Below are 17,362 nucleotides of genomic sequence, written 5' to 3' on the forward strand. Positions count from 1 at the left end.
TTTGGCACAGAATTAATATTTTTGCAAACATGTCTGACTGTTTGTGTTTATTTACACAGGAAAAGATGTTACATTAATGTTTCGAAATTAATTTTAAACCTAAATCAAACAATTATATATATTTTTCAACAGAAGGGTGATTTCACTTTGGAGGGTGAAGGTAACCTTCCCTGGACCTATAAGAAGCTTCACTGTAAAGGAGTATCAAGTCGGTTCAGTGGCAGTGAGAGATCTTAATCTACATTTAGACAGACAGAGAAAAATCATGTTACTCCATTAGTTTTAGAATTACTGTCTAAATGCTTAATCAACAGTTTTATTACAAGAGAAATTCTGCTGAATCAAATAAACACGATCAGGCAAAATCCTTTGCAAAGTCCTACTTTTTATGAATTATTATCATACAACATTCTACTCCCCTCCTCCTCAAAACACACACAAACATAAACACAACATACACACATAATATACTTAATCACTAAATAAAGGTACAAGACTAAATACATATTAAATTGAATTGGATACTTTGATCTATTTCTTGAATTATTATGTCTTGATTATGCAGCAAGTAGATGTTTCATTTCTTGCAAAGTAGTAGGATGTAAGTGTGTCTTGTATCTATATACAAGCTTGTGTATCATAGCCATTTTTCATTGAATCTGCCTTTTTTAATGATCATTAAATAATTTAATGGAAGAGTTATACTTGGTTTTAAATTTGTAAAAAATCAAGTTATTCACATGTTTGAAATCATTTGAGGCAAACAGACTAAAAAAAATGTATACTTTTTCTTTATACTTGGCTATCAACCATAACTTAGCCTGTTAACTACAAAAAATTCTACAAGCTTACTAAGAGATTGATTACTAAGAGTAGATTAATTGTAATCCTAGACATTCTGAATCTATTTTCTATAATTAATAGCTGTATTTAACACAAATTAACCCAGGTTTGCAAAAATATATTATCTAGAAAATTTTGCTGATTTTTCGCCTCAAGGTGTAGGGCACTTTAGCATTAATACATTGCAGCAAAACATCATTTTTTGTAACTATTGTTAAAAAGATTAAGAAATTTTAATATAATTGACTAATATTCTTGAATTTTTACAGGTATGTTGTGTGTTTTAGACATCAATTGTTGGAAAACTGAAGGAACTAAATTAAAAATCAGATATGCAGATTAAATTGCAAAGTTAAATGAACATAAAGAAGACTTGTTTGATAAAAAGTGAGACAGATGTCTGGCCCTTCTGGTTAGATTTATGAATTAAACTAAATCAACACAAAATAGAAAATGTCTTCCAATGTTATGTAACTGTTCAACAAAGAGACATTTGATTGATATCTCTAGTCTGGCAAATATACAATATGATTGTTATAAGTTTAACATGGATCTTGTCTTTATATTTGATAAACTTAACATTCTTCCAAATAATTTTTAGTAAAATTTCGCATTTAGAGATACGAAAACAAATTCTAAAAATTCTGAAAAATTATTTTGGTTTCTTAATTGTTAGGGGGGGGGGGGATTTGGAAAAAGACTGTCATATTTGTAAGGGTATAGGGTCCCAACCTTTTGTTTTTATAACAAGGTATGAGGGTAAAAAGTGTTGTACTTGAAGAATCAGGGATTATACCAGTTGGCTAATCTTAAAGCTGATGACCTCATTACAGATAAAGAAAATAGGATTATCTGGACAGGATCCTTCAACAATGAATTCATGCATATAAACCCCACATATCTATCTTGATGCTCTAATAAGAGAAATTAGATAAAGATAAGAATATAAGAATATTTTGCTTTCTATTGGTTTATCTGTAATTGAAACAATTAATTTATCTTGAATTGTCTGTATAAATCAAGAAATATATATTTTATCAATTATAATCTCTTTCAATATAAGGTAAATTTGAAACTCTAATTTTTGACAAAATTTGTTGAGGCTGAAATGAAGCAAGCTATATATGGTTGACATCTCATCTCTTTGTCTTCTTACTTTTGAATTACAAATTTTAAATTTGTTATGGCATATTCAGATCTTATAACAAGGATACATTGTTATTTGAATTTATATTTTAAACTGAAAAAATACAATGATCAATCTGAGCATCTAATAATCCATTTCTCAATCTATTTATCTAACTATCTGAGATCCTTGCAGAATGAAATTGTGCAGATAAATAGTGCATTTTCAAGAGCTGTGATGCGTGATTGATCCTGGACAATAAAGTTACAATCATACAATTTAATAAATCTGCCAAAGTTTTTAAATACATCTTGATAATTTTTGTTTAAACATTAATTGAAGCTTCTTTCCTAGCCTCTTCATAAGCTTTTAAATAGTGGAAATTGATGAAATTGCTAAAGTCATCAAGTGGTATGCACAGGATTTTGCTAAAAGGGTTTAAAAAGGGGAATTAGTTATAACCTTGCTTAAGGTTCATTTTAAGATTCCCTTACTATAAATGGTGCAATCTAAAAGCCATTTGAAATTCTTGGCTGAACGATTTTTTATTATTGTTAGATTAATCTGCAAAATTGGTTTAACCCTCTAAATCCAATATCTTTATTATTATCTGGTGTAATGCACAATGCTTAAGACATTTGTCAATCCAGAATTAAAATGAAAGTTTTCTGATTACAAAAATTGGGCCCATTTTCTTTTGATTGATCAAAATACATTTAAATATTTAATAGATTTTTTTCTATAATGACATTTTATGCATATTCAATTGGAAAGAAAATCGGCATTGAGAAAATAACATTAAAAATATCAAAAGTTTAGGTTTATGTTTTACCTTCAATTGTAAATAGAAGATAGAAAATTACCTAGCTAGTTAGAAAGAAAAAAAAAAGATAGATAGATGGATAGAAAGTGAAAACTGGAAAGAAGTAAATTAGATGTTGTATGACAAGAATAGAAACTTGTAAAGTTAGTTACAAATTCTTGCAACCCCTAATGAACTACTCTTAAGATGGCGGGATTTAGGGTTATTCTTTAATACATTATTACAACGGCAGCAAGACCTTCTGAAATATTTAATCAATTAATCTATGATTACTTATGAATTTTGTCAACCTTGTTCTTAATATTGATTGAACTTGATGTTACATCTATGCTTCAATTGTCTTCTTTGACAAATATGTAGTGTCAGAACAGAAAAGGCCAAATTTAAATGTGAAATTCTAATCAAAATTGTAAGTAAATTTGTTGCAAAGCTGGCTACTGTTTAAAATATGGACATACTTATATTTAGGACTGGATTATAGAGATGCTTCGCTTTAAAAAGTGTACCTTTCTTTAATTGTAATAAGTATTCAAAAAATGAGATGAAAGAGTTAATTATATCACAAATAAAATATTGTTAACAGGGTTCATAATCAACATGTTTTTATGGACATACAGTCTTTCTAGTAACGATTATAGAATTGCATGCAAAGATAAAATTGATGGTAATATTCAAACATGTCTAAATTAAAGAACTAACCGTTTCAGATGGACGTACGGACGGACATACCGATTTTAAGTATAGGAAAGCTTTACTTTCATAACTACACTGTAGGGATAAAATTAACAACTATTCTCCCCCCTCCTATGCACGCCATTGTTCACATTAATACCATCATTGATGCTTTAAAAAGTTAGACAAAAAACATTTGTATTCTAATCTAATATTTTCCAAAACAAAAACTCAATCTATTTTCTTGATTATCCCATCTGAAAACTACATTTAGTATGGATTTTAGAGTATGTAACTATACTTTCACAGGGCAGTAGTAGGCTATTGCAGACAGAATTTGTACTGTAATACTATTAAGCCAATCAACTGAGAACCAACCTTACTTTACATTACATTTAGATACTATTACAAAAGCAAAGATGGAGAGATAAGCAGCAGATGAAAAAATCATCTATTACTTTTTAAAACAACATTACTGTTTGAATGATAATGCAGAGATAATGAAAATTGAGTGTAACCAAATAAGAAGCAACCTAAAAGCCAACTGCTTTTTGCATCGAGGAAATCTTCACATTAAAAAGACTTATCTTTGAAGCAACTTGAAGGGTCTGTGGACAAGTGCGTAGCATGAGTTTGGACAAGATGGCGAAGCCGCCCAAGTTCCTGAGGCCTGCTAAATTCTGATTCTGAAGCAACTTATAGTCCCTAATAAAAAATGACATCATACAATATAAATGACCAATGATAGGCCGGTATACATTTTACCATTGGTCAATTCCAATGTATCCTGGCTTATCATTGATCATTTATTGTATGATGACGCCAGTTTTTATCATTCACTATAAGCTGCTTCTAATCAATGAGTCATATTTTTTTATGTTAAGTCGAAACTTAAAATGTAAAACAAGTAATATTTTTAAATTGTTGCAAATATACTTCTGCAATTATCCTATTCCTGTATTCCTGATCATTACCCTCAGAAAAGCTAAAGTCAGGAAGGGATGGGACATTGGGCTGTTTATTAAACTAGTCCCCAAAGTTTATAATCACGTTTTCTTATGCGTTGGCTTAACAACTTTGGGGACCATTATTAAATATTGTTTGGTTGGTTCATTAAGTTAAGTGACTCAATGTTTCAATTGCTAATTGTAATCTACAGAAGGGGTAATTTTGTGCATCATCAATGGGGATGAACATCAACTTATCGGCCATTGTCTTATCCCTTTAGATCCCTGAGCTAAAGTACATGTAGGAATAGAATTTATGTCAATCCACAAATAACATTAGGGCTAGACATTACATATTGATGTATAAAAAAAACCTAGGGACAAGTGATAGTGCATCTTAATAAATTATTAAAAATAACATTATTTTTTATTGTATTCATCAAAAACTAGGGATCTAAAGGGATAAGCCAGTTGCCGATAAATTGGTGTACATCCCCATTGCCAATGATTACAAACAAAATTATATAGGGAATTTTGTATATCAATAGATTTTTTTTTAAATCATCTAACTGATAATCATTAAGGAGGGAACATTTTTTTTATCTTCCATTGACACCTCTCTGTATTCTCTAAATAATGGAAAAGAATACTAGTATATGTTGATGTGGGTTGTAAGCCTTAAGGTACATTCAATAAAGTAGTTTTCTTCTTGGGGTATGCCCTAGCATCAGCAAAAAAACCGTAGGTTCCGAAAATTATCAATGTATTTCCAGTACGGCTGCGAAACCGAGTCGGTTATCACCCATAATTATGTATATAAAAGAATTAAAGACAATTTTTCATGAATTTTAAAAAAAAATAACAGTTTTGTTAGATCTGGCCTTAAGACCCTTTGAGGCTAACAAAATTAGTCAGATTTTTTATTTTAATATCCGGGGAAAGCTGTCAATAGTACGATACGATAATTAACTAAATAACTATACTTTTATCCCCGATAAAAAAATTATTTAAATCTTATATTTTTTATTTTAATATTCGCGAAAAGCTGTCTATAATACGATGAGATAATTAACTAAATAACCATACTTTCAACCCCGATAAAAAATAGTTTTAATCTTATATTTTTTTATTTTAATATCCGCGGAAAGGTGTCTATAATATGATGCGAAAAATAACTAAATAACTATACTTTTCATCGCCGATACATTGATTTTGTATTCTATTAGCAAAATATGCAGTTTGGAGATAAATAAGTTGTGTTGAAATGAAGAAACGTCCTTTTTTGATATAAGATAGTTATCATTATTTTATTATCCATACAACATAAGATGCGAAGATGCTCTATAATATAATAATATGATAATATATAATATATAATATAATAATGTGTACCGTATGTCTTAGAACACACAGACAACATAATGAAAGATGAGAATATCAAAAATTTAAAATATACATAAATTCTAGTTTTAATAAATTAGTTTTGACTTTGGTAATATTTTTAGTCAGATGTGTTTAAAAACCATAGATATATTCTATTCTTTATCGCATATTCTTTCTCTTTCTTCTCTTATTTTTATAACAACTTAACATCTGCGCTAAAGTTTTTTTTTTGTTATTTGCCTATCTATATTTTTGTGTTTCGCTAACAGATCTATAGTATAGACAACTACTCTTCAATTTTCAAAGACCGTTTTCGTCTGCTTCTAAATTGTTTTCTGCTACTTGGCTGTGTTAACATAAGCGACACCATTAGTTGATTTTCAATGACCCAATAGGAAGGTTGCACAAGACAGTTACGATGGGGAGATACAGTTATTTAACCCTTTCTCCTTCTAGTGCTTTACTCTAATGTTTCGCTGGCGCTATCTATCGATGTTGTCATCCTTGTTTTATTATTAATATCTATAGACTGGGTCTTGGCATGTTTATCAAGAAACATATCTAACCTTTCAACTATTTATATCTATTCAGACTACTTTCTCTTTTTTTTTTGGGGGGGGGGTGGATTTCTTATCTAACCAAATAGCCTTAAACATGACCAGGGCCAATAATAAAACTACCTGAAAAAAGAATAATCTAATTACCGTTTGTAGGATCTTAAAGGGCAGGCAAATAGACAAAATTAAAACTTTTATATTAAACTAACATTATATTACTATTTATTTAAAGTTTAACATAATTTGGAAAAACATAAGCACGGTAGCTATAAATTTTTGAATTTTTTCTTTCTTGTATTTATAAAGATAATTTCTGAGTAAAAAATTATATAAACATACTTTTTTAACACAGTATCTCATAGTGATAATCATGAAACATGACATATGAACTTTTTATAACAGTTTTTATTTTAGATATATGCATACAATTAAACACTGATAAAAATCCGACAAAATATATGTTGTCGGGGAGGTTATAGGTTTGAATCTTGGTCCAGAATGGGTTAAAGCTAAAGATGTTAAGATCTAGAATTAATGTTGTTTTATAAATACGCTAATTGCAAATATTGAGGAATGCCTTGGTCCATAAACAGGCATGACTTTTGTCTTTATGAGAGACAATTAAGATATCCAAATTAGAGAGTCGTACAGGCTAACATTAAAAAATAATTAATTTTTTTACAGTGGCAATTAATTTGTACATAAAAACAGTTTTGTTTATCTTATCATCTTTCATTTGACACACGATCTTTAAGCATGCTATCACTCTAGGTGTGCAGAGGGGGGGGGGGCGGGGGGCGGGGTGGACTGCGAAAGATGATAAAAATATGGCGATTAAATCTAGTAAATCTTGTCTTTAAAAAAAAAGAAATTTTATTTCATTTGTCTTTTGTCCATGCTATCGTTCTAGGTGTGAGCAGGGGGGGGGGGGGGGGTGGTTGAGGTATACTGCGAATGATAAAAATAAGACGATTTCAATCTTGTAAATCTTGTCTTTTTTTTTTTTTTTAATTTATTGATTCATAGTATTGATATTATTTGGGATTTCATTTGTCTTTTGTCCAAAAAGGTTTTAAGTATTTTATATTTAATTTAACAAAGTAGTAGAGGGGACATTTGGCTTAAAATTATGCTAGTACCCAAAGTTTTTCTAACCTTTTGGTACTCTTAATTTGTTGTTTCCTAGCTAGTAGTTATCTAACTTTTCAACCAATAATTTTAATCAAAAGTAATTGGGTTTATCTAAATTAGTTTAAATAGAATAGGTTCAAAGGGGGTTAAAAATACATCTTATTTTGAGTTTGAAAGGAAAATGCTAGAATTTGTGGTGAAGTAACAAAGTTGAAACTACAAAAGTTGAATTGACCTAACTTTTCAAAACCCTTTCAACGTATTTCTTTTCGGTTCCGTTGCTTCTCTATATGTAACACCGTTTAATGTTTATCAGGATTTAAAGGTTGATAAAAGTAAAATAATTTGTAGGTTGGCCGTAAAAAAAAACATTCGAATTACTTATATAGAGGGGGCAAAACCCTGCGGTTTTACAATTGTAACACATTTTGATTTCTAAATAAGAAGAAAATATTTGTCTCCTAGTGAATGTAGGGTAGGGGGTAAAAACTTGATCAACAATCACACTCTCTCATCAAGACTAAAACCTTAATCGGATAGATCATTTGTTCTTGAAAAATATTCGTGTTAGTAGTTTTTTAGATCTCACTTAACAGACACACACATAATACACTTCTGTCTACTTAAGTAATTAGGACTTATCATTAACTGTTGATGTACTATTGCAAATTGTTATCCTTGGTTTTGCATACTAACAATTTGTCCTAATTTACCAGGTGCTACACGGATACAGGATTCAATAAATAATATCAAATAATTTGGTTTATACAGAAAGAATAGAAAAAAAATAAAAGGGCTATATTAACATAATTTTGGGCTGCTCTCCTTAGAGGGGGGGGGGGGCATACAACCATCCACAGACTATTACAAGATTCTTTAAAAAGGAAACCTCAAACGGCTCAGTTGTTTGCGAGATCAATAAAGCAGACAAAAAAATTACCTTCATATAATAGGGTATACAAATTTCCTACAGACAGACGGACATACCCTGCTTATTAAGTAGCTGTACTGCAAACATCTTTATTATATAATTAGTTATTTACCTAACCCCCTTACCACTGAAAATATGGCAAATTGCTTTTTTTGCAACAGTAAGATGAGGGGGGGGGGGGAGTTTTGGTAACGGGGTAAATAGATTTCAGACAATATTTCCAAAAAGACCAGAATAGACATAGATTTAGACATCATTCTTTAAATAGATCTGCTTGGGAAATTATTAATATTTAGATGTTATAAAATAATTTTGGGTACAAATAAGCCAACATGTTTAATTCTTAGATAACATTGAAAGTGTAATTGATCTACAATCCTTTCTCCTCCACACTATATTCAAGCTACTAAATATATTATGTATGCAGCGTATTCTTATTTTTTCCATTTCTTTTTTAGAATATTATGTCCTGCAAGTAAATAGAGTAATATCATATTAAAACTTATTAGATAAAGGTCATTTTGGCCTAACTTTGTTACAAAATGCAACCTAAAACAAGGATGACAACATCCATAAGTAGCGAAGCATAAAAAATCGTCGATGGGAATACGTACAGGTAGATTTAAAAGGTTTTTACTAAAATCAAGAATAGATTTATTGGATAAAATAAACATGAAACCTTGTTTTATTTTGCATGATGACGATGGTCAAAATAAATTATATTAAAGATGCTCATAACAATGGGAAAAATTATTTTGATACTGATATCCCATAAAAGTTTGAAAATTGCATCAAAATAAACAAAGATATGGGGAAATATGTAAAACATATAAAAATAGCCAAAAACCTGATAAAAGGCAGTCTGGCCGTCATGGTTGTTTTATTAAAACGACAAAAAATTTAATTTTTAAATCCTTAACTTAAAAAATTTGGAAAATCGGACCATATACACTGAAGATATGGAAAAAAGTGTTAAATATATAAAAATAGCCTAAAACCTGCCAAAAAGGCAGCCTGGCCGTCATGGTTACTTTGTTTAAAAGACGGGAAATTTAATTTTGATATCTATAACTGAAAAATTTTGAAAATCGGACTATAAACACTGAAGATATGGAGAAAAATGTTAAATATATAAAAAAAACAGCCTAAAACCTGCTAAAAAGGCAGTCTGGCCGTCTTGATTGTTTTCTTTACAAGACGGGAAATTTAATTTTGATATCTATAACTGAAAAAATTTTGAAAATCGGACCATAAACACTGAAGATATGGAGAAAAATGTGAAAAATATAAAAATAGCCTAAAACCTGCTTAAAAAGGCAGTCTGGCCTTCATGGTTGATCCTTTAAACGACGGGAAATTTAATTTTAATATCTGTAACTGAAAAAATTTTGAAAATCGGACCATAAACACTGAAGATATGGAGAAAAATGTGAAAAATATAAAAATAGCCTAAAACCTGCTAAAAATCGGTCCGAACGCCAATGATGTTTTATGGTCAATTGTGCTCCTCAATGATGGGAATGTTGTCAAAAAATTTCAGCATTCTATCTTTTATAGGAGCTGAGTAAATCCCATTTTCCCCATAGCGTTACGGTCTGACTGAGGGACGGACAAAGTGAATTATAGAGTAGCTTTGCTACTAAAAAGAGATAAATGGCATATTCCCTTTTTGTTTTGCAAAAGAATTCTATATTACCACCCCCCTCTCCACTTCCACTAAGTTTGTTATAAATGAGCCTTTATTATGATTATATTGGGTTAGGTTAAGCGAATACGAACCTTACGGCAGAGACAGAGGGGACAATGAGCTGGTTATTGCACTAGTCCCCAAAGTTTCATAATAATGTTTTCATATTCTTTGTCTTAACAACTTTGGGGACTTTGTGATTTTTTATTGGTTTATTTATTAACTTGAGTGTTCAAACCTTTCGACCACTAATTTTATTCTACAGAACGGGTATTTTGTGTATCATTGTTGGGAATGAAAATCAATTTATCGGTCATTGTCTTATCCATTAAAATCCCTGTCTTTATGGGGATTATTGAACTTAAAGCAATAAACGTTATGTATATGTACGAACATGCCTACATATAGAGTAGTTGCAATACTGAAACTAATATGTGAGTTTCAATATGTATGTCAACAAAACAGTTTGAAAGCTATATAATTGATTAAATGAAAATACACATGATGTATATTGTATAATATTAATTTTTTCTGAAATTATTTATGTTGATCATATGATGTAGTTTTTAAAATGTATTGGAGTTTTCCTTAAAGTATGTTATTGAGCACAGAAATCTCCTTTTTGATTTTGAAAAATATTTTCAAAGTAGCATCCCCCCCTGGGTTTAGGCTCCTCGCATGGGTTAGGCATAGAAATAAGAAACTGCCCCCATATGTAATTTATTTATATTATCAAAATTTACAAATTTAATATTTAGAATAAATGTTAATATTTTTGTAATATCCAATTTTAAAATTGAAACACCCTGTACTTAGAAATCTTCCTCCCTAAACAAAAAGCTGTAGAAATTAGAATCCTCCCTTCAAACATTTAGACAGGACTGATAGAATAATTTTCAATTATTGTAATCTCAAAAAATAGTATTGAATATGAAATAATGTTGTATAAAGGGATTTCAAGAGATAAAACAATCCTTATAATAAAGTAACAGGATGTATGTTTGTCTGTATGTCTGTTTGTCTGTACTGAAGGATCTCGCTAACCGCTAAACCAATCGGGTTAATCTTAACAGGGTAGCATCTCATAGTTCCCGAGTAGATGTATAACTATTTTGGGGGATGGTACCACCACCCTCCCAATAGAAATTACAAAAAATCGAAATTATTTTTTTACGTAGAGACATGAATGCAACATAGAAATGTTAAGTAAAAACTTGAACGGTATATAAGCGACTAAATGTTGTTAAAACTTAGGGTACCAATATAAATTTCACACTAATGTCCTCTCCCTCCTTTAATTTTCTACAATTGCCCCTTAGTGCATTATAAAAGCTGTACATATTTAAAAAAAAAACTTTGAATCAACGCTTGAATTGAATTCAAATTGATTTGAGAATAGAAATTTGAAATTAGAACAAAAAGTTTTTACAAACACATGTTGTTGAGTGTTTATTGTAAACAGCTTATTTTGTATATAACAATTTGCCCTAAGCACTTAGGTGCTTGCCTATAAGATGTAATGAGGGTTTACCCCCCCCCCCCCAAAAAAAAAAAAAAAAACTTACTTCTTTTTGAAAAAATATTGGGGGAGGAGGGTGGACTATTTCGAGGTTATATCTCTTTAAGGGTTAGATAAACCCCCTTTTAAAGTATAAACTAAACTTCTTAAAAACGATTCATTCCGGCATTTATGAGATCTTTCTGGACTGGCAAGCACAATTTTACTTAAGTGTATAAGTTTTTTATAATTTCAATAAGTGCTATTAGAAAAATTAGTTTAATTTTACGAAACAATTGTTCAGTAATATTATACAAAATTTTCACTCACATTAACATTAACTTTTAATACACAATATACATTTAAACAAGATTCATATTGTCTATTAGAAGAGAACATTTTTAGTATATATATTGAAAATAATGCACTTATTAAATTTTAAATATTTTTTTTCTGAAAACCCTTTTTATTTTCATAATGTACATGAATAGTATAAAAATGCATTAATCAAGTCTATATTAAGCATTTATTTATAATTCATGATAAAAAAACGTTGAAAATTAACCATATTAATTTAACAAAAAAAACATTTATTTGGTAAAGTTTATAATGCTAGAAGCTTTGCTTTTAAAAACCAAGGGATCTATATTCTATAGGGGCAGAACAATACCTTAAAACTATCTCGAGACTTCTATTTAGAAATAAGATTTAGAAAAAAAACCTCAAACAATCACAGGAGGTTTATGAAACTATTATAAATTTGACCACTCGATCAGTTCAGTGAATAGCGAGATTTAACAGCTCATTTAAAGCCATATCAGCTATGTTTTTTAAATCCTAAAATTCTATAAAAAAAAACAGTAGATTTTCAGGAAACCCGTGTTAGTGTGTCTTATTGTCTTAATTATTGATTTATTATGATTTTTACAGGTATGTTTGACTTCTTCAAAGTGTTGGATTTACAAAATCGTAAATAAATTAATGTGAGCGATTGGTCAAAGAAAGATGTATTGATCCTTCCTTAAATGTTAATAGTTAAGTATAATCTAATAGTAATCATAACCCTAAAAAAACAAAAAGAAGATTTTCAGAAAATTACACTTAGTCCTACAGTAGCAGCTGTGCCCATGGCAGCTAGGGGCATTATATTTAAAGTGGGATTGTAAGGGAAGAAAAATAGCCTAAAACTACACCAAGACTTCAATCTTAAATTTAATTAATCTAAATCCTCCCAGAACCTGTGTGAAACTTCCCTTAAATATAGAAGTCAATTCGATTTAGTAGTTAGCGATTCATTAACGAAGAAACCATAAATCTTATCATTTTATGTTATAGTATATAAACATAATTTAAAAAAAAAAAAACTTGGATATTAGACATATACATAAGTATATATTTCGATCAATGACGAAATTTTTGATAAATTGTAAGACCAATCGAAAGACTGACATTTAATACTTGTTTTAAAACCTTGCACCAAAAAAGAATATTCTTTACATGAAAAAAGAAATGTGAAAGAATATGAAAGCTAGTTAAAATTCAGAAAAATATTTCTGTAGCATAATAAAGTTACAAGAATATAGAGGCATTATTACTTCATTTATAAGATGCTGCGCAAAATGGTACAAAAAAATGACGTCATACTATAAAGTTGTCCAATAAGAGGCCAGTATACATTGTAATTGACCAATGGTAAAATATATACTCGCCTCTCATTGGTTATTTTATCATATGACGTCAATTTTTTTGTACCATTTTGCGCAGCATCCATTTATAACAATAACAAGGACAATTATATTGTTACCAGTTAAAAGCTAGCAGCACAACTGATAATTAAAATTTTTTTTTAGCAGTTATTCTTATGATAAAGGAACAGGATCTGTGTTTGTCTTTTTGTCTGTCATTTAGTGTTTGTACCGAAGGATCTCAACAACCACTAAACTGATATAGATCTCCTTTACAGGGTAGCTTCTCATAGGTCCTGGGAAGGGTTATAATTATTTTAGGGGATGGTACAAAAAAAAATTAAATGTGGTTGTCCCCACCTGAAGTTTCCCTAGAGGACTCCAATTGTTTAGCCGCTAGTTGTCGATAACTAATATATATACATATACTAGAGGCGGCGTTCTAAAATTATCCCGCTATTGGCCAGATTGAATATTAATCTTTTTCTTCCATTGGCCTATACCTGAATATTAGTCTTTTTCTTCCATTGTCCAATCCCTGAATATCAACCCAACTAAAAACTTCCCTTTCCTTACGTATTTTTTAAATTTCATTATTTTTATTTAAAACCGTATTTAAAATTTTGTCTCTCTTTCTTTAAAATATTTTAGGATCCTAGTATTTTTGTTTCAAATAATCGTCCTGAAAGGGTTAAAATGTTAAGCTAAATGTTAAATTCTAGTTTAATTTTTGAACACATTATGGATGCATCGCTAGAATCAAATTATTTTAAAACTAAGTTTTCTTTGATTTACTATTTTATAAATCTAAATTTTCTACTTTATGAATAGAAATCTAATACTTAAATATAATTCAAATAGCAACATGAAATAAAAAAAAATAAATTTATTCTTCATAGAGTAAAATAATGGGTCTTATTGTTTTAGTCAATGAGAGTTTATTATGGATTATTGGAGCACTATCTGTATTAAACACTCTACTATTGGAAGATTCGAGCTCAATTATAGACGTTTATTTCCTATATAGATCTGTCATGGATCTTGATGCAATAAAGCAAGCCGTTTTATAAAAAATCTTTCGAAAATAATTCATAAGGTAAAAAACAGAAAAAGTAATCGCTTATATAGGTATAGAATAACTAAATATGACATTATCGTTATGAAAATAATGCCACTCATTATTAAAACCAATATACTCAAGTCTTACAAGGACTAATAATAATCATTACTTGTAGACTTTTAGGCTGTCTGTTTTTAAGATCTTAAGCAACAAAAACACAAACATATATATCTCCAACTATTCTTTATTCTTTTATATTTATTATTTGAATTGCATAGTATGAATATCAATATGAAATTTTTCTAACTTTTTATATAGAACATGTAAAAAAAAATATTTTTATAGAAAAATTTTAATTACTAATTATACAGCTATAATATTTAGGTATCTTAAGGATAGTACAATGTTGTACATCCCCAATGGTGATACATAAAATTAACCATTTTTTAGATAAAAATATTAGTTGAAATCAGAAAAGTTTGAACACTGCAAGTTTAGAAAAAAACAAATCACAATTCTTTAAAAGCACCCAACGATTTAAAGCTAATAATTTGGATAAAAGGTATAAAAAAAGCCTTAGTTGTTAGTCAAATTTACAGGCTATTGTCCCCTCCACCCTTGCTAATATTACTAAATATTTGTGTATAATTGTTGAGTAAGAATCTGTTTCTAGTTGTATGTACTGTTCTACTAAAGCTTTTAAAATCTTTTTATACATTTATATTATACACACATATATCATAAAAGATCGATTAAAATCATCTAAAAGAAACAGCTATGTAGTGTTTTATACATATTACTAAAAATATAATAACCTAAAGAAGCTTAACAATAAAGAAACTTCAATAAGATTATTTTTTTAGGGAAGCTTTTTTTCTGTCCCTGCCTCATTTTAACTACAAGATAAGGACGCAGCAAATTTCAAGTAAAATTTTAAAACTTTATTTGTATCTCAAACCAGCCATTTGAGAGCTCTTATGTTTCAAATTAGTATATTTTTTGCTGTATTAATAAAACACTATTCTATTGAATTGAACTTGGTCAAAAGATTTCAATAGCATAACTTTATATAATAAGATAAAAATCTTATTAAAACATAGATGATAAATCTTTACCATTCTTTCAATGAAAACTGTTTAAGGGCTCGGCATCCGCCCGTTGTGCATTTATTTCAGTCGCTGCTACTACAAATCAGCCACAAGCAGCTGCTTGTTTTGAAGGGAGAAAAGGAATCTAGCTTTTTTAAAAATTTACCTTTCTGTCTTTTTTTACAAGAAGTCCAAGTCCCTGTTATTCAGGGATCTAAGGGGATAAGACAATGGACGATGAATTAATGTAAATTCCCAATGATGATAATCAAAAATTAACCTAATAATTATACTGTATATTAATATTATTGGATGTAAAGTTTGGTCACTTCTAGTTTGAACTATCCAATATGCTTTAATAAAAGTACCTAAAAGTTTTAAGTCGGCAATTGATAGACGTTAATACTTTAAAACTTTGGGTACCAGTATCATTTACAGTCCAATGTCCCCTCCCTCCCGGCTGCTATTAAATCATACAATTAATATATCTAATAGATAGAAATAATTAGATTGACTTATAAGCCAGAGAAAGAGAGGGGATAATGGGCTATTTATAGTCCCCAAAGTCTATAATAACGTTTTTTTATTCGTTGACTTAACATCTTTGAGTGAATTTTGATGGGTTGATTCATCACATTGAGTGTTCAAACGTTTCAGCCACTATTTGGGGTATCTACAGAAGAGGTAACTTGTGTATCATCATTGAAGATGTAAATCCGTTTATAAATTTCTAGTGAATTACAAATTATATTTGTTTCTGTAGGAAATAATCCTTATATTCGCGGTTTAATCTTTCTAATTAAATTACACTTCTGTTATATAATTTCAAACAACATACGGTCAAAAATTTAGGTTCCAGAGCTGTTATATCCCATTACTACTGCATAACAGTAGCAGACCAGCTAAATTATAAATTATACTGTAATACTTTGGTATTAAACTCCACAAATTAGCTCAAGTTACGTTCGTTTATAAGTTTAATTCAGAATTTTCGCAGCGTAGCTATTGGATTTGAAATTGTCAGTCTGTCCAATCATATCTGGACAGATTTTAAGTATAAATCCATAAGAAAATGGTGCTAAATTGAACTTTAATAAAATTTACATCTGATAAATAGCAAATTGTTGTTCAGTTCAGGCTTCTAATAATTGTTCTGTATATTTAGAATTACAGCTCTAATGCTCTATACTCAATATCCGTAATTTAACTTTATATTGAAATTGGGAAAGCCTGTTGCCTTTTCCTTCTTTTCTACCCCTCAAGGTCTACATCCCCCTTGAAAAACCCTATGCAATGCACGGCACAGATTCGGTGTTTTAGCTTTGCTTTTATTCATGTTTTCATCCTTGTTTTTTGGTATTGCATAACACATGATTGTTGTTGTTTTAACATATTTTTAAAAATTATGTCCATACACTCTGAGTTAAGAATCTATGTGTTTCATTTTGGTGTTATTTAATACCTCCAAAACAAATAATAGGATTTTGTCTACAGGAAATGATCACTATTGAAAAAAAAAAATATTTTATGTATCTAATTGTTACATAACTTTTAGTAAGAACTATTTAAAATAGAAAAAAAAGTGTGAAGCCTAAATATTTATTTTCTTATGGTGGCATATCCATACTAATAAAAAACAAATCATAAACCTTTTTAGCCGCTTAAAGTATCCTAATAGACGAATAAAAATATAGATGTCAAGGGTTGGGTTGTTTATCCCCTTTAAAACTGTGAAACCCCTCATCCTCCCACTCAAAATTTTAAAACATACACAAGATTATCCCCCTCAATTATTTAAAACCCCTCATTTTACTCATCTAAAACAAAAAATATTTGGACGTGCTTGCGTCCTATTTCTTATACAATTGCTGTTTTACGTTTTAACCAATTAAATGAAGCCAGCTGTTTTGAGTATTACCGTTAGTATTTCA

At 29.5% G+C, this 17,362-nt stretch overlaps 1 protein-coding gene across 2 annotated transcripts in view; it reads left to right on the forward strand.

Annotated features, from left to right (window-relative positions):
* Window positions 1-17,362, forward strand: part of LOC145323861 (uncharacterized) — a 156,025-nt gene that overhangs the window by 93,447 nt on the left and 45,216 nt on the right. The gene's annotated exons all lie outside the window — the stretch shown is intronic.

The sequence above is a fragment of the Acartia tonsa genome, chromosome 7 (genome assembly GCF_053477335.1).
Source record: "Acartia tonsa isolate MP-2025a chromosome 7, ASM5347733v1, whole genome shotgun sequence".
Classification (NCBI taxonomy): Eukaryota; Metazoa; Arthropoda; class Copepoda; order Calanoida; family Acartiidae; genus Acartia; species Acartia tonsa.